The sequence below is a fragment of the Triturus cristatus genome, unplaced genomic scaffold (assembly GCF_964204655.1).
Source record: "Triturus cristatus unplaced genomic scaffold, aTriCri1.1 SCAFFOLD_169, whole genome shotgun sequence".
In the NCBI taxonomy this organism is placed as follows: Eukaryota; Metazoa; Chordata; class Amphibia; order Caudata; family Salamandridae; genus Triturus; species Triturus cristatus.
In genome coordinates, this window is record NW_028187409.1 from 650,260 (window position 1) to 674,152 (window position 23,893).

Consider the following 23,893-nt stretch of genomic DNA (forward strand, 5'->3'; position numbering starts at 1 on the left):
CCTGGATTCCCCTGGATGTCTACTTTTCAAAAATATATAGGTTTTCTAGGTTTCCCTAGGTGCCGGCAGAGCTAGGGTTCAAAAACTACAGCTAGTTACTTGCCAAAAAAGGGTCATTTTTCACTGAAAAATTGAGGTGTGACAACGTTGCGTTTTGCGCCACTTCCTGTCGCGGGCACTAGGCCTCTGTAGGAGAGTAGGGTCTGCTATCCTATGGTCACCCCAAATTTTTGCTTTTTGCTTCACTGGTTTTTGACATATTGAGGCTGTGGGCCTGCCAATCAGACCCCCAGCCTCCTGTTCTCTCTACTAAATTAACACTATGCACCCTAGGTGCATAACCAATTGGAAGTGGATCACCCTGTCGGCCCCTGTACCAGTGTACACTAGGTACCCAGGGCATTGGTGTACCCAAGGCCTGCCAGGGGCTGAAGCATGTATTATGCCACCCCAGGCTTGGCCTAACAAATTTGACACAACTGGCTGATCACTCAGCTGGGGTAAGTTGGTGTAACCACCTCTTACTTAGGTGTAGTATACCTATACCTAACCTTAAATGGGACACATGTTAACCTATAAGTCACTCCTATGGCAGGCCTTAACAATCCTGAAGGCAGAGTGCTTGGTTCCATGTGAGATGGTGCTCTGGCATGAGCTGAGCCTGTCTGCAGTGGTCGGAACAACTTCCTTCTACTGTTTTCAGATATCGTCATACCATATACTCTTAAGTGCATTATTAACCTTGCGGTTAAATGCTATCTTTGGTTTGGCTTTATCAAAACATGTCGAGTAAGGTGTCATACGAATTGGAATACTAACCCCTCGCCAATTCTGGCGACGGGGTTAGCATTCCACCCTTCTACAGGGACACGACATGTACAGTACCTGAAACCCGGGTAAAATCAGACATAGCCTCAGCTCCACAAAAAGGATGCTGCCACCACAGACACAAGTCTGCCCTCCTGCTGCTGGGAGTCCTTCCAGCTTGGGAGGTGTGGACAAAGGGTTTCCTGCCAGGGGAGGTGCGTGCACCACCCCAGACAGGATTTTGTGTATTGGTCAGGTAGGGCTTGAAAGAAACCAGACATGCCTGTGGCTCACAAGGAGCCTCGGTGCATATGCCAGTTCAAACCGGTCCTGGGGCACACCAGTCCCGGGCCTGGGGCGAGCTGGACAAAGGATTGGGGGTGTAACCACCCCCCTTCCTGGTCCCACCCTTAGGGAGGGACCTAGCAGGTAGTCTGGCCCCTACAATCCGCTTAAAGGTAGGAGCTGTGTCCTAAGGCTTCAGACATACTGGAATCAACTTGAAACTAAGAAGAAGACAGGAACTTCGACATTCTGCTGCACAGAATACTGAAGGAAATCTCCCCTGTGGTCAGGGAGTGACCACCTTGCTAACGCAAGCACCATCCAGCGAATCAACGTCTGCTTTGCCGCCGCCTCCCGCCGGAGCCCGAGCCCAGAGACTGACAAGACCTGGACCTCCAGACCTCTCACCGCCCGATCCACAGTCCCTGAAAAGAGGAGACCCGTGGAGGCACCGAGACACGTGGAGCCAGCCATCTTGGAACGACGATGACAAGCTGCAAGCGCAACAACCGAGGCTCCCTCCAAGTTGTGCTTTGGGATCTGAGAAGCCCAACACCCGAGCAGCATCTGCACCAAAGGTGAGCCCTCCAGCATCTCCACGATCTGCGTGGGACCCTTCTGCATTTTGCCACTCGACGCGCCTAACCGGTTGCTGGCCCGCTGGCTAGTAGCCATCTTGGCGACGAACTTCAAGAAATACACTGCTGGTCTGGTTGCTCTAGACTGGCCCTTGCTCCCCTCCAAAGGAGCAGTTCTTCTGACCTTGCTGGTCAGAACAATCAGCTTATCTTGTTCTCCACAACAATTGCTTTTGCCAAGGCTTGTTTGCTTTGATCAAGTCGCCGACACCGCCGACAGCGAGAGCCTGCGTGGGACAGCTCGTGACCTGAATCCTGGACATCGTCGACCTCCAGGGACCACGTGGCTGCAGAGACAAGCTACACCTTTCTTCCTTTTTGCACCCGACATTGCCTGGTACCCACCTGGTGCCACGCTGGTCACTGGCTAGTGACTGTGAACACTGTCCCCTCTGCTTACAGGTCTTCTACAACACCGATCCACTCTTGGATCCACCGCATCTCTCCCGGACCGACCGCCTGCAGCATATTTGTCTTCAGGCTCCACGGAACAGATAGAAGAAACCCGACGCACTTCGAAACCTATGCACCCGCTTCCTGTGGGTGAGGTAAAGTTGGCACTCCGGTGCCCAAGTGTAGAGTATCATCTCTAGTGCCTGTGTTTCCAATCTTGAGTTCCTAGTCCATCCGGAAGATCCTTTTTGCAGTAACTTTGTACTTTTTACGCACCCATTGAAACCTATGGGAGCACGCGTGTGACTATTTGCTCTGCACACGCCACCCGTGGACCTCCTGGTCACTAACTGAAGTTAGCTCCTTGTAGGCCCAGCGATTCTAGAGGCCCTAGGCCTTTTCCCTTTTCTGTTCGTGGTACTTATACCACTATTTTAGTATATGGTTTGAGCGGCCACCAGGGCCTATCCATATAAAGTGCAACTTCTGTGTATTCTACTGTAATCTTGTTTGACGATTTGTGCTCCTGTGCTCATAAAGAGACTAGGGGTTACTTTGAGAAATAAATACATATATATTTTGAATATATATCTGTGTGGTGTCCTTTCATTGGTATAAAAGGGGGTTACATTTGGTAAAACAGCCTGCTTAACACGCTTCACGAGTTTAGCCTCAAAGACTGCTTAGCCTACGCTACCACTAGGGCAGCTAGTCCGAAAAGGTTGACTTACAACCACACCATAAGGGTTGCTTGGCATGGTACAAGGTGGTCACTTTAACTAGTGAACATCATATACCAGGCCAACTTCTCACAGCCGCCCCACACAAGTGAGGTACCATTTTTCTCGTAGGACTTTGGGGAACGCGGGGTGGGTGGAAATTTGTGCATCCACGCAGATTCCAGAACTTTTCATCACAGAAATGTGGGGAAAATGTCTTTTTTTGTCAATTCTTTAGGTTTGCAAGTGATTCTGGGTAACAGACCCTGGTGGGAGGCACTCAAGTCACCTCATCCTGGATTCCCCTGGGTGTCTAGTTTTAAAAAAAATATAGGTTTGCTAGGTTTCCCTAGGTGCCGGCAGAGCTAGGGTTCAAAAACTAAAGCTAGGCACTTTGCCAAAAAAGGGTAATTTTTCACTGCAAAATTGAGGTGTGACCACATTGCGTTTTGCGGCGTTTCCTGTCGCGGGCACTAGGCCGACCCGCACAAGTGAGGTACCAGTTTTCTCGTAGGACTTTGGGGAACGCGGGGTGGGTGGAAATTTGTGGATCCACGCAGATTCCAGAACTTTCCATCACAGAAATGTGGGGAAAATGTGGTTTTTTTGTCAATTTTTTAGGTTTGCAAGGGATTCTGGGTAACAGACCCTGGTGGGAGGCACTCAACTCACCACATCCTGGATTCCCCTGGGTGTCTAGTTTTCAAAAATGTATAGGTTTGCTAGGTTTCCCTAGGTGCCGGCAGAGCTAGTGTAGGAGAGTAGGGTCTGCTATCCTATGGTCACCCCAAATTTTTGCTTTTTGCTTCACTGGTTTTTGACATATTGAGGCTGTGGGCCTGCCAATCAGACCGCCAGCCTGCTGTTCTCTCTACTAAATTAAAACTATGCACCCTAGGTGCATAACCAATTGGAAGTGGATCACCCTGTCAGCCCCTGTACCAGTGTACACTAGGTACCCAGGGCATTGGTGTACCCAAGGCCTGCCAAGGGCTGCAGCATGTATTATGCCACCCCAGGCTTGGCCTAACAATCTGACACAACTGGCTGATCACTCAGCTGGGGTAAGTTGGTGTAATCACCTCTTACTTAGGTGTAGTATACCTATACCTAACCTTAAATGGGACACCTGGTAACCTATAAGTCACTCCTATGGCAGGCCTTAACAATCCTGAAGGCAGAGTGCTTGGTTCCATGTGAGATGGTGCTCTGGCATGAGCTGAGCCTGTCTGCAGTGGTCGGAACAACTTCCTTCTACTGTTTCCAGATATCGTCATACCATATACTCTTAAGTGCATTATGAACCTCGCGGTTAAATGCTATCTTTGGTTTGGCTTTATCAAAACATGTCGAGTAAGGTGTCATACGAATTGGAATACTAACCCCTCGCCAATTCTGGCGACGGGGTTAGCATTCCACCCTTCTAGAGGGACACGACATGTACAGTACCTGAAACCCGGGTAAAATCAGACATAGCCTCAGCTCCACAAAATGGATGCTGCCACCACAGACACAAGTCTGCCCTCCTGCTGCTGGGAGTCCTTCCAGCTTAGGAGGTGTGGACAAAGGGTTTCCTGCCAGGGGAGGTGCATGCACCACCCCAGACAGGATTTTGTGTATTGGTCAGGTAGGGCTTGAAAGAAACCAGACATGCCTGTGGCTCACAAGGAGCCTCGGTGCATATGCCAGTTCAAACCGGTCCTGGGGCACACCAGTCCCGGGCCTGGGGCGAGCTGGACAAAGGATTGGGGGTGTAACCACCCCCCTTCCTGGTCCCACCCATAGGGAGGGACCTAGCAGGTAGTCCGGCCCCTAGAATCCGCTTAAAGGTAGGAGCTGTGTCCTAAGACTTCAGACATCCTGGAATCAACTTGAAACTAAGAAGAAGACGGGAACTTCGACATTCTGCTGCACAGAAGACTGAAGAAAATCTCCCCTGTGGTCAGGGAGTGACCACCTTGCTAACGCAAGCACCATCCAGCGAATCACCGTCTGCTTTGCCGCCGCCTCCCGCCGGAGCCCGAGCCCAGAGACTGACAAGACCTGGACCTCCAGACCTCTCACCGCCCGATCCACAGTCCCTGAAAAGAGGAGACCCGTGGAGGCACCGAGACACGTGGAGCCAGCCATCTTGGAACGACTACGACAAGCTGACAAGTGCAACAACCGAGGCTCCCTCCAAGTTGTGCTTTGGGTCCTAAGAAGCCCAACCCTCGAGCAGCATCTGCACCAAAGGTGAGCCCTCCAGCATCTCCACGATCTGTGTGGGGCCCTTCTGCATTTTGCCACTCGACGCGCCTAACCGGTTGCTGGCCCGCTGGCTAGTGGCCATCTTGGCGACGAAATCTACGACAAACACCGCTGGTCTGGTTGCTCTAGACTGGCCCTTGCTCCCCTCCAAAGGAGCAATCCCTCTGACCTTGCTGGTCAGAACCAACAGCTGAATTCCGAATCCTCCTACAATTGCTTTTGCCAAGGCTTGTTTGCTTCGATCAAGTCGCCGACACCGCCGTCAGCGAGAGCCTGCGTGGGACAGCTCGTGAGCCGACTCCTGGACGTCGTCGACCTTCAGGGACCACATGGCTGCGGAGACAAGCTACCCCTCATCACCTGTTTGCACCCGACATCGCCTGGTACCCACCTGGTGCCACGCTGGTCACTGGCTAGTGACTGTGAACACTGTCCCCTCTGCTTACAGGTCTTCAACATCTCCGATCCACTCTTGGATCCACTGCATCTCTCCCGGACCGACCGCCTGCAGCATCTTTGCCTTCAAGCTCCACGGAACAGATAGAAGAAACCCGACGCACTTTGAGGCCTATGCACCCGCTTCCTGTGGGTGAGGTAAAGCTGGTACTCCGGTGCCCATGTGTAATAATACATCTCCAGTGCCTGTGTTCCAAATCTTAAGTTCCTAGTCAACCCGGAAGATCTCCTTTGCAGTAACTTTGTACTTTTTACGCACCCATTGAAACCTATGGGAGCACGCGTGTGACTATTTGCTCTGCACACGCCACCCGTGGACCTCCTGGTCACTAACTGACGTTAGCTCCTTGTAGGCCCAGCGATTCTAGAGGCCCTAGGCCTTTTCCCTTTTCTGTTCGTGGTACTTATACCACTATTTTAGTATATGGTTTGAGTGGCCACCAGGGCCTATCCATATAACGTGCAACTTCTGTGTATTCTGTGATAATCTTGTTTGACGATTTGTGCTCCTGTGCTCATAAAGAGACTAGGGGTTACTTTGAGAAATAAATACACATATATTTTGACTATATATCTGTGTGGTGTCCTTTCATTGGTATAAAAGGGGGTTACATTTGGTAAAACAGCTGGCTTAACACGCATCACGAGTTTAGCCTCAAAGACTGCTTAGCCTACGCTACCACTAGGGCAGCTAGTCCGAAAAGGTTGACTTACAACCACACCATAAGGGTTGCTTGGCATGGTACAAGGTGATCACTTTAACTAGTGAGCATCATATACCAGGCCAACTTCTCACATTGGTGAGCAGCGGTTGGATTTGAGCTTGCTGTGTTTTACCATTGTAATCTCTTGGTTACCAATTGAAAGATCACATAGGTACCTGTAGGTACATATAAAACAAGATTAGATATACTTAAGTTCTACTGAACTTAGTTGTTGTAGAGCAAAGGGAGTAGCACACCCTGACAACAACTACTAGATAGGTTTAGTAGGTAAACCCAAGTGTAGGTCGATTGCAACACATCCACCCACACTTAAGAGCAATGGCTGGGGCAGAGGGGTCCACTGTACCCATCTCTGTTGAGAGTGACCCCCCGAGGGCACCATCCATCTTTGCTACCCTTAATCAGAATGAGCTCAGGCAGTTGGCAACTCTTAGAGGCCTTAAACAGCCCAAGAACCCTACCTCTGCTGTGCTCAGAGCACTCTTGCAAGATGATGAGAATCAAAGAGAGCTCAAGAGAGCTTCCCAGTTAGCCCCCTTAGGGACAGGAACAGGAGGCCCCCCTTCTGAAGATGCCACTGAGGTACCCCTTTCCAATAGCCATCCCTTAGATGAAACCATACTACAGAGGAGGAAAGTGAGGGGGATACAGACAGTGGTGAGGATGAAGGGAGAACTAGCCCAGTGCCAAGTGTTATACTTGGCCCAGCTAAACCAAGGCTATTGGGGACTGACAGTGGGTTCACCCCACTGGATCTCCCCAGTGGACTTAACACAGGGCTTGGAAGGCAAAGGAATCGCTCAGGTGACTCCAATGCTTCCCATGGCTCTAGAGGCTCTCAAGGTCACTCCAGGAGAAGGATGACCACCCCTCAGAGGAGGGAACATGAGGCCAAGATGCAAGAAGCCCAGCTGAGGATCAGGAAGCAGGAGCTAGAAGTAGCCCTGATGGAAGAGAAACTGAGCAAGGCTAGACAGCATAAAGAGAGTGGGTCTATACCCACTGGTGGCAGCATTGTCCCTAAGGACAAAGATAGGGTTTTCGATAATAGAAACCTGTCTAAGGTTGTGCCCCCCTACAAAAGTGGGGATGACATCCACAAGTGGATAACTGCTCTTGAGAGAGCCTGCAAAGTACAGCAGGTTCCTGAAGACCAGTGGGCAGCAATCCTCTGGCTCTCCTTTGAGGGAAGAGGCAGAGACAGACTCCTCACTGTTAGAGAAGAGGATGTCAGAAACTACAGAGTCCTGAAGAGTGTTCTAGTTGATGGGTTAGGCTTAACCACTGAGCAGTACAGGTTAATGTTCAGAGACACCCAAAAGACACAGACTCAGGACTGGTCTGAATACATTGAATGTGCCACTAAGGCTTTGGAGGGTTGGTTGCTGGGAAGTAAGGTATCTGATTTTACAGGATTGTATAATTTGATGATGAGAGAACAGATTTTAAATAACTGTCAAAACCAGCAACTGCATCAACACCTGGTTGACTCTGATCTGACCTCTCCCCAAGAATTGGGAAAGAAGGCAGACAAATGGGTCAGAACCAGGGTTAAGCAAAAGAACCAGAACCAGGGCCAAGGGGGTGATCAGAAGAAAACAGACCAAAAGGGTGGAGATCAGAAACCTAAAGACCAGAAGTCTTCAACAGGGCCCCAAACTACTGCTAAGGAGGGTGGGTCCCAACAGTCCAAGAAGAAGAAAGAAGGTCAGAAGAAACCCTGGTGCAATCATTGTAAAAATACAACTCACTGGACTAGTGATTGCAAAAAGGGTGGAGCCCCCAACACTGTTGCCCCTAAGGCACCTGCTCCCAGTACTACTGTTAGCAGTGTTGGTCCCCAGACAAAGGGTGTAGTGGGAATCAATATGGGAACTGAAGGAGATTCTGACTTAGACAGAACCCTTACACAGGCAGTCTTGATCTGTGATGGGGACATTGATTTGTCCCTGACTGTGAGCCCCAGTAACCTGGGCAAGTACAGACAGACTCCTTTAATTAATGACAAAGTGGCTCAAGCCTACAGGGACACATGTGCCAGTGTCACTATGGTGACACCAGGCTTTGTGGACCCTGGACAGTACATACCAGGTGAGAACTACCTGGTGACCAATGCCAGCAATGCCACTACTTCACATAGTGTGGCAGTTGTTAACTTCTCATGGGGAGGGGTAACTGGCCTCAAAAGGGTTGTGGTTAGTGCAGACCTCCCAGTAGAATGTTTGTTGGGCAATGACCTAGAGAGTTCTCTATGGTCAGAAGTGGAGTACAGGACTCATGCAGAGATGTTAGGTATATCATCACATGTCCTTGCTGTGACCAGGTCACAGGCCAAAAAGTGCCTCACTGAACCTCAGGTCTTGGATCCTGGAACAATGGACCAAGCACCTACCAAGAAGAAGAACAGGAGGGTCAAGGCTGTGCCTTCCCCCCTGCCTCAGAGTGATGATCAGCCTTCCCAGGAAGCTGATCTAGAGGACCCTGAAGGAACTGTCCCTGAAGAGCTTGAACCTGATCAGGTTGAGTTTCTGGGGACAGGGGGACCTTCAAGGGCTGACTTGAGGCAGGCTCAGTTATCCTGTCCCTCTCTTGAACCCCTCAGACAGCTGGCTGCTGCTGAGGCTGCTGGGAATGCTCAAGGTACCCATAAAGTGTATTGGGATGAAGGGCTCCTTTATTCAGAGGCTAGAGACCCCAAGCCTGGTGCAACCAGGAGGTTGGTCATACCTCTGCAATTTAGGGGCTTCCTTCTTACCTTGGCCCATGACATTCCTTTAGCAGGACACTTAGGCCAGAACAAGACTTGGGACAGACTTGTCCCTCACTTTCACTGGCCTCATATGAATGAAGATACAAAGGAGTTTTGTCGCTCCTGTGTCACCTACCAAGCCAGTGGCAAATCAGGTGGCACAACAAAGGCCCCCCTAATACCACTACCTGTGGTGGGGGTCCCCTTTGAAAGAGTGGGAATAGACATAGTGGGTCCCATGGATCCTCCCACTGCATCTGGGCACAGATTTATACTGGTGGTAGTGGATCATGCCACCAGGTATCCAGAGGCAATTCCCCTTAGGACCACTACAGCACCTGTTGTGGCCAGGGCCCTGCTGGGAGTATTCTCCAGAGTGGGGTTTCCTAAGGAGGTAGTATCTGACAGAGGTACCAACTTTATGTCAGGATACTTGACAGCTATGTGGAAGGAATGTGGTGTCAACTACAAGTTCACCACCCCTTATCACCCACAATGCAATGGGCTTGTTGAGAGATTCAACAAGACCCTAAAGGGTATGATCAAAGGATTACCTGAAAAGCTCAGGCGAAGATGGGACATCCTTCTACCCTGCCTTCTGTTTGCTTACAGAGAGGTCCCACAAAAAGGAGTTGGCTACAGCCCCTTTGAATTGTTGTTTGGGCACCCTGTGAGAGGCCCACTGTGTTTGGTGAAGGAAGGATGGGAGTTACCTCTCAAAAAGCCTAAGCTAGACATAGTGGACTATGTACTTGGTCTCCGCTCCAGGATGGCTGAGTATATGGAGAAGGCATCTAAAAACCTTGAGGCAAGCCAGGCCTTACAGAAAGCTTGGCATGACCAAAAGGCTGTCTTGGTTGAGTATCAGCCAGGACAGAAGGTATGGGTGTTGGAGCCAGTGGCCCCAGCAGCACTCCAAGACAAATGGTCTGGACCCCATACAATCCTGGAAAAGAAGGGAGAGGTCACCTACTTGGTGGACCTAGGAACTCCCAGGAGTCCCCACAGGGTACTCCATGTTAACAGGCTTAAAGCATATGTTGACAGGGCAGACATGGGCTTGCTCATGGCTACAGATGAGGGACAGGAGGAAGAGAGTGACCCTCTCCCAGACCTGTTGTCTCAGAACCCTGAAGATGGCTCAGTTGAAGGAGTGACCCTTGGAGGCAACCTCACTGCCCATCAGCAGACTGAATGTAGACAGGTTCTACAATCATTTTCACATATGTTTTCCTTGATACCTAGTCAAACTGACTGGTGTACCCATGTTGTGGACACTGGTGACAGTCTGCCTGTAAAGAACAAACTTTACAGACAACCTGACCACGTCAGGGACTGTATAAAGGCTGAGGTACATAAAATGCTGGAATTAGGTGTCATTGAACCCTCAGAGAGCCCCTGGGCTAGCCCAGTGGTTCTGGTCCCCAAACCTCACACCAAAGATGGCAAGAGAGAGATGAGGTTCTGTGTGGATTACAGAGGACTCAATGCTGTCACCAGGACAGATGCACACCCTATTCCAAGGGCAGATGAGCTCATAGACAAACTAGCTTCTGCAAAGTTTTTGAGCACATTTGACTTAACAGCTGGCTATTGGCAAATCAGATTAGCTGAGGAGTCTAAGGCCAAAACAGCATTCTCAACCCCAGGTGGGCACTACCAGTTTGTGGTGATGCCCTTTGGTCTGAAGAATGCACCTGCCACCTTCCAAAGGCTGGTGAACCAAGTCCTTACTGGGTTGGATGACTTTTGCGCAGCATATCTTGATGACATTGCTGTCTTTAGTTCCACCTGGGAGGATCACCTGATCCACCTGAAGAAGGCTCTTGAGGCCCTGCAGAGGGCAGGCCTCACTATCAAGGCTACTAAGTGCCAGATAGGGCAGAGTAAGGTTGTATATTTGGGCCACCTTGTAGGTGGAGGCCAAGTTCAACCACTGGAGAGTAAGATACAATCCATCAAGGACTGGTCCCCTCCAACCACCCAGACTCAAGTTCGAGCTTTCTTGGGCTTGACTGGGTATTACAGGAAGTTTGTTAACAACTATGGGTCCATTGTGACTCCTCTTAATGATCTGACATCCAAGAAGATGCCCAAAAAGGTTCAGTGGACAGTAAGCTGTCAAAAGGCATTTGATGACCTGAAGGAGGCCATGTGCTCTGCACCTATCCTGAAAAGTCCTGACTACTCCAAAGAGTTTATTGTCCAAACAGATGCTTCTGAGTTGGGTGTGGGAGCTGTGCTGTCACAACTTAATGTAGATGGTCAAGACCAACCCATTGCTTTTATTAGCAGAAGGTTGACCCCCAGAGAGAAGAAATGGTCAGCTATTGAGAGGGAGGCCTTTGCTGTGGTGTGGGCCCTGAAGAAGCTGAGGCCATACTTGTTTGGCACTCACTTCAAGATTCAGACCGACCATAAGCCCCTCTTGTGGCTAAATCAGATGAAGGGTGAAAACCCCAAACTGCTTAGGTGGTCCATTTCCCTACAGGGGATGGACTTTACAGTGGAGCACCGGCCAGGTACTGACCATGGGAATGCAGATGGTCTCTCCAGGTACTTCCACTTAGGACATGAAGACGAGACTGGTCAAGGCTAGTTTAATGTCCCAGCGTTTGGGGGGGGGTTGTGTAGGAGAGTAGGGTCTGCTATCCTATGGTCACCCCAAATTTTTGCTTTTTGCTTCACTGGTTTTTGACATATTGAGGCTGTGGGCCTGCCAATCAGACCCCCAGCCTGCTGTTCTCTCTACTAAATTAAAACTATGCACCCTAGGTGCATAACCAATTGGAAGTGGATCACCCTGTCAGCCCCTGTACCAGTGTACACTAGGTACCCAGGGCATTGGTGTACCCAAGGCCTGCCAAGGGCTGCAGCATGTATTATGCCACCCCAGGCTTGGCCTAACAATCTGACACAACTGGCTGATCACTCAGCTGGGGTAAGTTGGTGTAATCACCTCTTACTTAGGTGTAGTATACCTATACCTAACCTTAAATGGGACACCTGGTAACCTATAAGTCACTCCTATGGCAGGCCTTAACAATCCTGAAGGCAGAGTGCTTGGTTCCATGTGAGATGGTGCTCTGGCATGAGCTGAGCCTGTCTGCAGTGGTTGGAACAACTTCCTTCTACTGTTTCCAGATATCGTCATACCATATACTCTTAAGTGCATTATGAACCTCGCGGTTAAATGCTATCTTTGGTTTGGCTTTATCAAAACATGTCGAGTAAGGTGTCATACGAATTGGAATACTAACCCCTCGCCAATTCTGGTGACGGGGTTAGCATTCCACCCTTCTAGAGGGACACGACATGTACAGTACCTGAAACCCGGGTAAAATCAGACATAGCCTCAGCTCCACAAAATGGATGCTGCCACCACAGACACAAGTCTGCCCTCCTGCTGCTGGGAGTCCTTCCAGCTTGGGAGGTGTGGACAAAGAGTTTCCTGCCAGGGGAGGTGCATGCACCACCCCAGACAGGATTTTGTGTATTGGTCAGGTAGGGCTTGAAAGAAACCAGACATGCCTGTGGCTCACAAGGAGCCTCGGTGCATATGCCAGTTCAAACCGGTCCTGGGGCACACCAGTCCCGGGCCTGGGGCGAGCTGGACAAAGGATTGGGGGTGTAACCACCCCCCTTCCTGGTCCCACCCATAGGGAGGGACCTAGCAGGTAGTCCGGCCCCTAGAATCCGCTTAAAGGTAGGAGCTGTGTCCTAAGACTTCAGACATCCTGGAATCAACTTGAAACTAAGAAGAAGACGGGAACTTCGACATTCTGCTGCACAGAAGACTGAAGAAAATCTCCCCTGTGGTCAGGGAGTGACCACCTTGCTAACGCAAGCACCATCCAGCGAATCACCGTCTGCTTTGCCGCCGCCTCCCGCCGGAGCCCGAGCCCAGAGACTGACAAGACCTGGACCTCCAGACCTCTCACCGCCCGATCCACAGTCCCTGAAAAGAGGAGACCCGTGGAGGCACCGAGACACGTGGAGCCAGCCATCTTGGAACGACTACGACAAGCTGACAAGTGCAACAACCGAGGCTCCCTCCAAGTTGTGCTTTGGGTCCTGAGAAGCCCAACCCTCGAGCAGCATCTGCACCAAAGGTGAGCCCTCCAGCATCTCCACGATCTGCGTGGGGCCCTTCTGCATTTTGCCACTCGACGCGCCTAACCGGTTGCTGGCCCGCTGGCTAGTGGCCATCTTGGCGACGAAATCTACGACAAACACCGCTGGTCTGGTTGCTACAGACTGGCCCTTGCTCCCCTCCAAAGGAGCAATCCCTCTGACCTTGCTGGTCAGAACCAACAGCTGAATTCCGAATCCTCCTACAATTGCTTTTGCCAAGGCTTGTTTGCTTCGATCAAGTCGCCGATACCGCCGACAGCGAGAGCCTGCGTGGGACAGCTCGTGAGCCGACTCCTGGACGTCGTCGACCTTCAGGGACCACGTGGCTGCGGAGACAAGCTACCCCTCATCACCTGTTTGCACCCGACATCGCCTGGTACCCACCTGGTGCCACGCTGGTCACTGGCTAGTGACTGTGAACACTGTCCCCTCTGCTTACAGGTCTTCAAATTCTCCGATCCACTCTTGGATCCACTGCATCTCTCCCGGACCGACCGCCTGCAGCATCTTTGCCTTCAAGCTCCACGGAACAGATAGAAGAAACCCGACGCACTTTGAGGCCTATGCACCCGCTTCCTGTGGGTGAGGTAAAGCTGGTACTCCGGTGCCCATGTGTAATAATACATCTCTAGTGCCTGTGTTCCAAATCTTAAGTTCCTAGTCAACCCGGAAGATCTCCTTTGCAGTAACTTTGTACTTTTTACGCACCCATTGAAACCTATGGGAGCACGCGTGTGACTATTTGCTCTGCACACGCCACCCGTGGACCTCCTGGTCACTAACTGACGTTAGCTCCTTGTAGGCCCAGCGATTCTAGAGGCCCTAGGCCTTTTCCCTTTTCTGTTTGTGGTACTTATACCACTATTTTAGTATATGGTTTGAGTGGCCACCAGGGCCTATCCATATAACGTGCAACTTCTGTGTATTCTGTGATAATCTTGTTTGACGATTTGTGCTCCTGTGCTCATAAAGAGACTAGGGGTTACTTTGAGAAATAAATACACATATATTTTGACTATATATCTGTGTGGTGTCCTTTCATTGGTATAAAAGGGGGTTACATTTGGTAAAACAGCTGGCTTAACACGCATCACGAGTTTAGCCTCAAAGACTGCTTAGCCTACGCTACCACTAGGGCAGCTAGTCCGAAAAGGTTGACTTACAACCACACCATAAGGGTTGCTTGGCATGGTACAAGGTGATCACTTTAACTAGTGAGCATCATATACCAGGCCAACTTCTCACAGCTAGGGTTCAAAAACTACAGCTAGGCACTTTGCCAAAAAAGGGTAATTTTTCACTGCAAAATTGAGGTGTGACCACATTGCGTTTTGCGCCGTTTCCTGTCGTGGGCACTAGGCCGACCCGCACAAGTGAGGTACCATTTTTCTCATAGGACTTTGGGGAACGCGGGGTGGGAGGAAATTTGTAGATCCACGCATATTCCAGAACTTTCCATCACAGAAATGTGGGAAAAATTTGTTTTTTTTGTCATTTTTTTAGGTTTGCAAGTGATTCTGGGTAACAGACCCTGGTGGGAGGCACTCAAGTCATCCCATCCTGGATTTCTCTGGGTGTCTAGTTTTCAAAAATATATAGGTTTGCTAGGTTTCCCTAGGTGCCGGCAGAGCTAGGGTTCAAAGACTACAGCTAGGCACTTTGCCAAAAAAGTGTCATTTTTCACTGCAAAATTGAGGTGTGACCACGTTGCGTTTTGCGCCGTTTCCTGTCGCGGGCACTAGGCCGCCCCGCACAAGTGAGGAACCATTTTTCTCGTAGGACTTTGGGGAACGCGGGGTGGGTGGAAATTTGTGCATCCACGCAGATTCCAGAACTTTCCATCACAGAAATGTGGGAAAATGTGTTTCTTTTGTCAATTCTTTAGGTTTGCAAGGAATTCTGGGTAACAGACCCTGGTGGGAGGCACTCAAGTGACCCCATCCTGGATTACCCTGGGTGTCTAGTTTTCAAAAATATATAGGTTTGCTAGGTTTCCCTAGGTGCCGGCAGGGCTAGGGTTCCATAACTACAGCTAGTCACTTTGCCAAAAAAGGGTAATTTTTCACTGCAAAATTGAGGTGTGAACACGTTGCGTTTTGCGCCGTTTTCTGTCACGGGCACTAGGCCGACCCACACAAGTGAGGTACCATTGTTCTCGTAGGACTTTGGGGAACGCGGTGTGGGTGGAAATTTGTGGATCCACGCATATTCCAGAACTTTCCATCACAGAAATGTGGGGAAAATGTGTTTTTTTTGTCATTTTTTTAGGTTTGCAAGTGATTCTGGGTAATAGACCCTGGTGGGAGGCACTCAAGTCAACTCATCCTGGATTCCCCTGGGTGTCTAGTTTTCAAAAAAATATAGGTTTGCTAGGTTTCCCTAGGTGCCGGCAGAGCTAGGGTTCAAAAACTACAGCTAGGCACTTTGCCAAAAAAGGGTAATTTTTCACTGCAAAATTGAGGTTTGAACACGTTGCGTTTTGCGCCGTTTTCTGTCACGGGCACTAGGCCGACCCGCACAAGTGAGGTACCATTTTTCTTGTAGGACTTTGGGGAACGCGGTGTGGGTGGAAATTTGTGGATCCACGCATATTCCAGAACTTTCCATCACAGAAATGTGGGAAAAATTTGTTTTTTTTGTCATTTTTTTAGGTTTGCAAGTGATTCTGGGTAACAGACCCTGGTGGGAGGCACTCAAGTCACCCCATCCTGGATTTCTCTGGGTGTCTAGTTTTCAAAAATATATAGGTTTGCTAGGTTTCCCTAGGTGCCGGCAGAGCTAGGGTTCAAAGACTACAGCTAGGCACTTTGCCAAAAAAGGGTCATTTTTCACTGCAAAATTGAGGTGTGACCACGTTGCGTTTTGCGCCGTTTCCTGTCGCGGGCACTAGGCCGCCCCGCACAAGTGAGGTACCATTTTTCTCGTAGGACTTTGGGGAACGCGGGGTGGGTGGAAATTTGTGCATCCACGCAGATTCCAGAACTTTCCATCACAGAAATGTGGGGAAAATGTGTTTTTTTTGTCAATTCTTTAGGTTTGCAAGGAATTCTGGGTAACAGACCCTGGTGGGAGGCACTCAAGTGACCCCATCCTGGATTACCCTGGGTGTCTAGTTTTCAAAAATATATAGGTTTGCTAGGTTTCCCTAGGTGCCGGCAGGGCTAGGGTTCCATAACTACAGCTAGTCACTTTGCCAAAAAAGGGTAATTTTTCACTGCAAAATTGAGGTGTGAACACGTTGCGTTTTGCGCCGTTTTCTGTCACGGGCACTAGGCCGACCCACACAAGTGAGGTACCATTGTTCTCGTAGGACTTTGGGGAACGCGGTGTGGGTGGAAATTTGTGGATCCACGCATATTCCAGAACTTTCCATCACAGAAATGTGGGGAAAATGTGTTTTTTTTGTCATTTTTTTAGGTTTGCAAGTGATTCTGGGTAATAGACCCTGGTGGGAGGCACTCAAGTCAACTCATCCTGGATTCCCCTGGGTGTCTAGTTTTCAAAAAAATATAGGTTTGCTAGGTTTCCCTAGGTGCCGGCAGAGCTAGTGTTCAAAAACTACAGCTAGACACTTTGCCAAAAAAGGGTAATTTTTCACTGCAAAATTGAGGTGTGACCACATTGCGTTTTGCGCCGTTTCCTGTCGCGGGCACTAGGCCGACCCGCACAAGTGAGGTACCATTTTTCTCATAGGACTTTGGGGAACGCGGGGTGGGAGGAAATTTGTAGATCCACACATATTCCAGAAGTTTCCATCACAGAAATGTGGGGAAAATTTGTTCTTTTGTCAATTTTTTAGGTTTGCAAGGGATTTGGGGTAACAGAACCTGGTGGGAGGCACTCAAGTCACCCCATCCTGGATTCCCCTGGGTGTCTACTTTTCAAAAATATATAGGTTTTCTAGGTTTCCCTAGGTGCCGGCAGAGCTAGGGTTCAAAAACTACAGCTAGTCACTTTGCCAAAAAAGGGTCATTTTTCACTGAAAAATTGAGGTGTGACAACGTTGCGTTTTGCGCCACTTCCTGTCGCGGGCACTAGGCCTCTGTAGGAGAGTAGGGTCTGCTATCCTATGGTCACCCCAAATTTTTGCTTTTTGCTTCACTGGTTTTTGACATATTGAGGCTGTGGGCCTGCCAATCAGACCCCCAGCCTCCTGTTCTCTCTACTAAATTAACACTATGCACCCTAGGTGCATAACCAATTGGAAGTGGATCACCCTGTCAGCCCCTGTACCAGTGTACACTAGGTACCCAGGGCATTGGTGTACCCAAGGCCTGCCAGGGGCTGAAGCATGTATTATGCCACCCCAGGCTTGGCCTAACAAATTTGACACAACTGGCTGATCACTCAGCTGGGGTAAGTTGGTGTAACCACCTCTTACTTAGGTGTAGTATACCTATACCTAACCTTAAATGGGACACATGTTAACCTATAAGTCACTCCTATGGCAGGCCTTAACAATCCTGAAGGCAGAGTGCTTGGTTCCATGTGAGATGGTGCTCTGGCATGAGCTGAGCCTGTCTGCAGTGGTCGGAACAACTTCCTTCTACTGTTTTCAGATATCGTCATACCATATACTCTTAAGTGCATTATGAACCTCGCGGTTAAATGCTATCTTTGGTTTGGCTTTATCAAAACATGTCGAGTAAGGTGTCATACGAATTGGAATACTAACCCCTCGCCAATTCTGGCGACGGGGTTAGCATTCCACCCTTCTAGAGGGACACGACATGTACAGTACCTGAAACCCGGGTAAAATCAGACACAGCCTCAGCTCCACAAAAAGGATGCTGCCACCACAGACACAAGTCTGCCCTCCTGCTGCTGGGAGTCCTTCCAGCTTGGGAGGTGTGGACAAAGGGTTTCCTGCCAGGGGAGGTGCGTGCACCACCCCAGACAGGATTTTGTGTATTGGTCAGGTAGGGCTTGAAAGAAACCAGACATGCCTGTGGCTCACAAGGAGCCTCGGTGCATATGCCAGTTCAAACCGGTCCTGGGGCACACCAGTCCCGGGCCTGGGGCGAGCTGGACAAAGGATTGGGGGTGTAACCACCCCCCTTCCTGGTCCCACCCTTAGGGAGGGACCTAGCAGGTAGTCTGGCCCCTAGAATCCGCTTAAAGGTAGGAGCTGTGTCCTAAGGCTTCAGACATACTGGAATCAACTTGAAACTAAGAAGAAGACAGGAACTTCGACATTCTGCTGCACAGAATACTGAAGGAAATCTCCCCTGTGGTCAGGGAGTGACCACCTTGCTAACGCAAGCACCATCCAGCGAATCAACATCTGCTTTGCCGCCGCCTCCCGCCGGAGCCCGAGCCCAGAGACTGACAAGACCTGGACCTCCAGACCTCTCACCGCCCGATCCACAGTCCCTGAAAAGAGGAGACCCGTGGAGGCACCGAGACACGTGGAGCCAGCCATCTTGGAACGACGATGACAAGCTGCAAGCGCAACAACCGAGGCTCCCTCCAAGTTGTGCTTTGGGATCTGAGAAGCCCAACACCCGAGCAGCATCTGCACCAAAGGTGAGCCCTCCAGCATCTCCACGATCTGCGTGGGGCCCTTCTGCATTTTGCCACTCGACGCGCCTAACCGGTTGCTGGCCCGCTGGCTAGTAGCCATCTTGGCGACGAACTTCAAGAAATACACTGCTAGTCTGGTTGCTCTAGACTGGCCCTTGCTCCCCTCCAAAGGAGCAGTCCTTCTGACCTTGCTGGTCAGAACAATCAGCTTATCTTGTTCTCCACAACAATTGCTTTTGCCAAGGCTTGTTTGCTTCGATCAAGTCGCCGATACCGCCGACAGTGAGAGCCTGCGTGGTACAGCTCGTGAACCGACTCCTGGACATCGTCGACCTCCAGGGACCACGTGGCTGCAGAGACAAGCTACACCTTTCTTCCTTTTTGCACCCGACATTGCCTGGTACCCACCTGGTGCCACGCTGGTCACTGGCTAGTGACTGTGAACACTGTCCCCTCTGCTTACAGGTCTTCTACAACACCGATCCACTCTTGGATCCACCGCATCTCTCCCGGACCGACCGCCTGCAGCATCTTTGTCTTCAGGCTCCACGGAACAGATAGAAGAAACCCGACGCACTTCGAAACCTATGCACCCGCTTCCTGTGGGTGAGGTAAAGTTGGCACTCCGGTGCCCAAGTGTAGAGTATCATCTCTAGTGCCTGTGTTTCCAATCTTGAGTTCCTAGTCCATCCGGAAGATCCTTTTTGCAGTAACTTTGTACTTTTTACGCACCCATTGAAACCTATGGGAGCACGCGTGTGACTATTTGCTCTGCACACGCCACCCGTGGACCTCCTGGTCACTAACTGAAGTTAGCTCCTTGTAGGCCCAGCGATTCTAGAGGCCCTAGGCCTTTTCCCTTTTCTGTTCGTGGTACTTATACCACTATTTTAGTATATGGTTTGAGCGGCCACCAGGGCCTATCCATATAAAGTGCAACTTCTGTGTATTCTACTGTAATCTTGTTTGACGATTTGTGCTCCTGTGCTCATAAAGAGACTAGGGGTTACTTTGAGAAATAAATACATATATATTTTGAATATATATCTGTGTGGTGTCCTTTCATTGGTATAAAAGGGGGTTACATTTGGTAAAACAGCCTGCTTAACACGCTTCACGAGTTTAGCCTCAAAGACTGCTTAGCCTACGCTACCACTAGGGCAGCTAGTCCGAAAAGGTTGACTTACAACCACACCATAAGGGTTGCTTGGCATGGTACAAGGTGGTCACTTTAACTAGTGAACATCATATACCAGGCCAACTTCTCACAGCCGCCCCACACAAGTGAGGTACCATTTTTCTCGTAGGACTTTGGGGAACGCGGGGTGGGTGGAAATTTGTGCATCCACGCAGATTCCAGAACTTTTCATCACAGAAATGTGGGGAAAATGTCTTTTTTTGTCAATTCTTTAGGTTTGCAAGTGATTCTGGGTAACAGACCCTGGTGGGAGGCACTCAAGTCACCTCATCCTGGATTCCCCTGGGTGTCTAGTTTTAAAAAAAATATAGGTTTGCTAGGTTTCCCTTGGTGCCGGCAGAGCTAGGGTTCAAAAACTAAAGCTAGGCACTTTGCCAAAAAAGGGTAATTTTTCACTGCAAAATTGAGGTGTGACCACATTGCGTTTTGCGGCGTTTCCTGTCGCGGGCACTAGGCCGACCCGCACAAGTGAGGTACCAGTTTTCTCGTAGGACTTTGGGGAACGCGGGGTGGGTGGAAATTTGTGGATCCACGCAGATTCCAGAACTTTCCATCACAGAAATGTGGGGAAAATGTGTTTTTTTTGTCAATTTTTTAGGTTTGCAAGGGATTCTGGGTAACAGACCCTGGTGGGAGGCACTCAACTCACCACATCCTGGATTTCCCTGGGTGTCTAGTTTTCAAAAATGTATAGGTTTGCTAGGTTTCCCTAGGTGCCGGCAGAGCTAGGGTTCAAAAACTACAGCTAGGCACTTTGCCAAAAAAGGGTAATTTTTCACAGCAAAATTGAGGTGTGACCACATTGCGTTTTGCGCCGTTTCCTGTCGCGGGCACTAGGCCGACCCGCACAAGTGAGGTACCATTTTTCTCGTAGGACTTTGGGGAACGCGGGGTGGGTGGAAATTTGTGGATCCACGCAGATTCCAGAACTTTCCATCACAGAAATGTGGGGAAAATGTGTGTTTTTTTGTCCATTTTTTACGTTTGCAAGGGATTCTGGGTAACAGACCCTGGTGGGAGGCACTCAAGTCACCCCATCCTGGATTCCCCTGGGTGTCTAGTTTACAAAAATATATAGGTTTTCTAGGTTTCCCTAGGTGCTGGCAGAGCTAGGGTTCAAAAACTACAGCTAGTCACTTTGCCAAAAAAGGGTCATTTTTCACTGCAAAATTGAGGTGTGACCACGTTGCGTTTTGCGCCGTTTCCTGTCGCGGGCACTAGGCCGACCCGCACAAGTGAGGTACCATTTTTCTCATAGGACTTTGGGGAACGCGGGGTGGGAGGAAATTTGTAGATCCACACATATTCCAGAACTTTCCAACACAGAAATGTGGGGAAAATGTGTTTTTTTTGTCATTTTTTTAGGGTTGCAAGTGATTTTGGGTAACAGAACCTGGTGGGAGGCACTCAAGTCACCCCATCCTGGATTCCCCTGTGTGTCTACTTTTCAAAAATATATAGGTTTGCTAGGTTTCCTGTAGGAGAGTAGGGTCTGCTATCCTATGGTCACCCCAAATTTTTGCTTTTTGCTTCACTGGTTTTTGACATATTGAGGCTGTGGGCCTGCCAATCAGACCCCCAGCCTGCTGTTCTCTCTACTAAATGTACACTATGCACCCTAGGTGCATAACCAATTGGAAGTGGATCACCCTGTGAGCCCCTGTACCAGTGTACACTAGGTACCCAGGGCATTGGTGTATCTGAGGCCTACCAGGGTCTGAAGCATGTATTGTGCCACCCCTGGCCTGGCCTAACAAATTTGACACAACTGGCTGATCACTCAGCTGGGGTAAGTTGGTGTAACCACCTCTTATTTAGGTGTAGTATACCTATACCTAACCTTAAGTGGGACACATGTTAACCTATAAGTCACTCCTATGGCAGGCCTTAACAATCCTGAAGGCAGAGTGCTTGGTTCCATGTGAGATGGTGCTCTGGCATGAGCTGAGCCTGTCTGCAGTGGTCGGAACAACTTCCTTCTACTGTTTCCAGATATCGTCATACCATATACTCTTAAGTGCATTATGAACCTCGCGGTAAAATGCTATCTTTGGTTTGGCTTTATCAAAACATGTCGAGTAAGGTGTCATACGAATTGGAATACTAACCCCTCGCCAATTCTGGCGACGGGGTTAGCATTCCACCCTTCTAGAGGGACACGACATGTACAGTACCTGAAACCCGGGTAAAATCAGACATAGCCTCAGCTCCACAAAATGGATGCTGCCACCACAGACACAAGTCTGCCCTCCTGCTGCTGGGAGTCCTTCCAGCTTGGGAGGTGTGGACAAAGGGTTTCCTGCCAGGGGAGGTGCGTGCATCACCCCAGACAGGATTTTGTGTATTGGTCAGGTAGGGCTTGAAAGAAACCAGACATGCCTGTGGCTCACAAGGAGCCTCGGTGCATATGCCAGTTCAATCCGGTCCTGGGGCACACCAGTCCTGGGCCTGGGGCGAGCTGGACAAAGGATTGGGGGTGTAACCACCCCCCTTCCTGGTCCCACCCTTAGGGAGGGACCTAGCAGGTAGTCCGGCCCCTAGAATCCGCTTAAAGGTAGGAGCTGTGTCCTAAGACTTCAGACATCCTGGAATCAATTTGAAACTAAGATGAAGACGGGAACTTCGACATTCTGCTGCACAGAAGAGTGAAGGAAATCTCCCCTGTGGTCAGGGAGTGACCACCTTGCTAACGCAAGCACCATCCAGTGAATCAACGTCTGCTTTGCCGCCGCCTCCCGCCGGAGCCCGAGCCCAGAGACTGACAAGACCTGGACCTCCAGACCTCTCACCGCCCGATCCACAGTCCCTGAAAAAGAGAGACCCGTGGAGGCAACGAGACACGTGGAGCCAGCCATCTTGAAACGACCACGACAAGCTGCAAGTGCAACAACCGAGGATCCCTCCAAGTTGTGCTTTGGGATCTGAGAAGCCCAACCCTCGAGCAGCATCTGCACCAAAGGTGAGCCCTCCAGCATCTCCACGATCTGCGTGGGGCCCTTCTGCATTTTGCCACTCGACGCACCTAACCGGTTGCTGACCCGCTGGCTAGTGGCCATCTTGGCGACGAACTTCAAGAAATACACTGCTGGTCTGGTTGCTCCAGACTGGCCCTTGTTTCCCTCCAAGGGAGCAGTCCCTCTGACCTTGCTGGTCAGAACCATCAGCTTATTTTGTTTTCCACAACAATTGCTTTTGCCAAGGCTTGTTTGCTTCGATCAAGTCGCCGACAGCGCCGACAGTGAGAACCTGCATGGGACAGCTCGTGAACCGACTCCTGGATGTCGTCGACCTTCAGGGACCACGTGGCTGCAGAGACAAGCTACACCTTTCTTCCTGTTTGCACCCGACATCGCCTGGTACCCACCTGGTGCCATGCTGGTCACTGGCTATTGACTGTGAACACTGTCCCCTCTGCTTACAGGTCTTCTACAACTCCGATCCACTCTTGGATCCACCACATCCCTTCCAGACCGACCGCCTGCAGCATCTTTGTCCACAGGCTCCATTGAACAGATAGAAGAAACCCGACGCACTTCGAGGCCTATGCACCCGCTTCCTGTGGGTGAGGTAAAGCTGGCACTCCGGTGCCCAAGTGTAGAGTATCATCTCTAGTGTCTGTGTTTCCAATCTTGAGTTCATAGTCCACCCGGAAGATCCTCTTTGCAGTAACTTTGTAACTTTTACGCACCCATTGAAAACCTATGGGAGCACGCGTGTGACTATTTGCTCTACACACGCAACCCGTGGACCTCCTGGTCACTAACTGAAGTTAGCTCCTTTTAGGCCCAGCGAGTCTAGAGGCCCTAGGCCTTTTCCCTTTTCTGTTCGTGGTACTTATACCACTATTTTAGTATATGGTTTGAGCGGCCACCAGGGCCTATCCATATAAAGTGCAACTTCTGTGTATTCTACTGTAATCTTGTTTGACGATTTGTGCTCCTGTGCTCATAAAGAGACTAGGGGTTACTTTGAGAAATAAATACATATATATTTTGAATATATATCTGTGTGGTGTC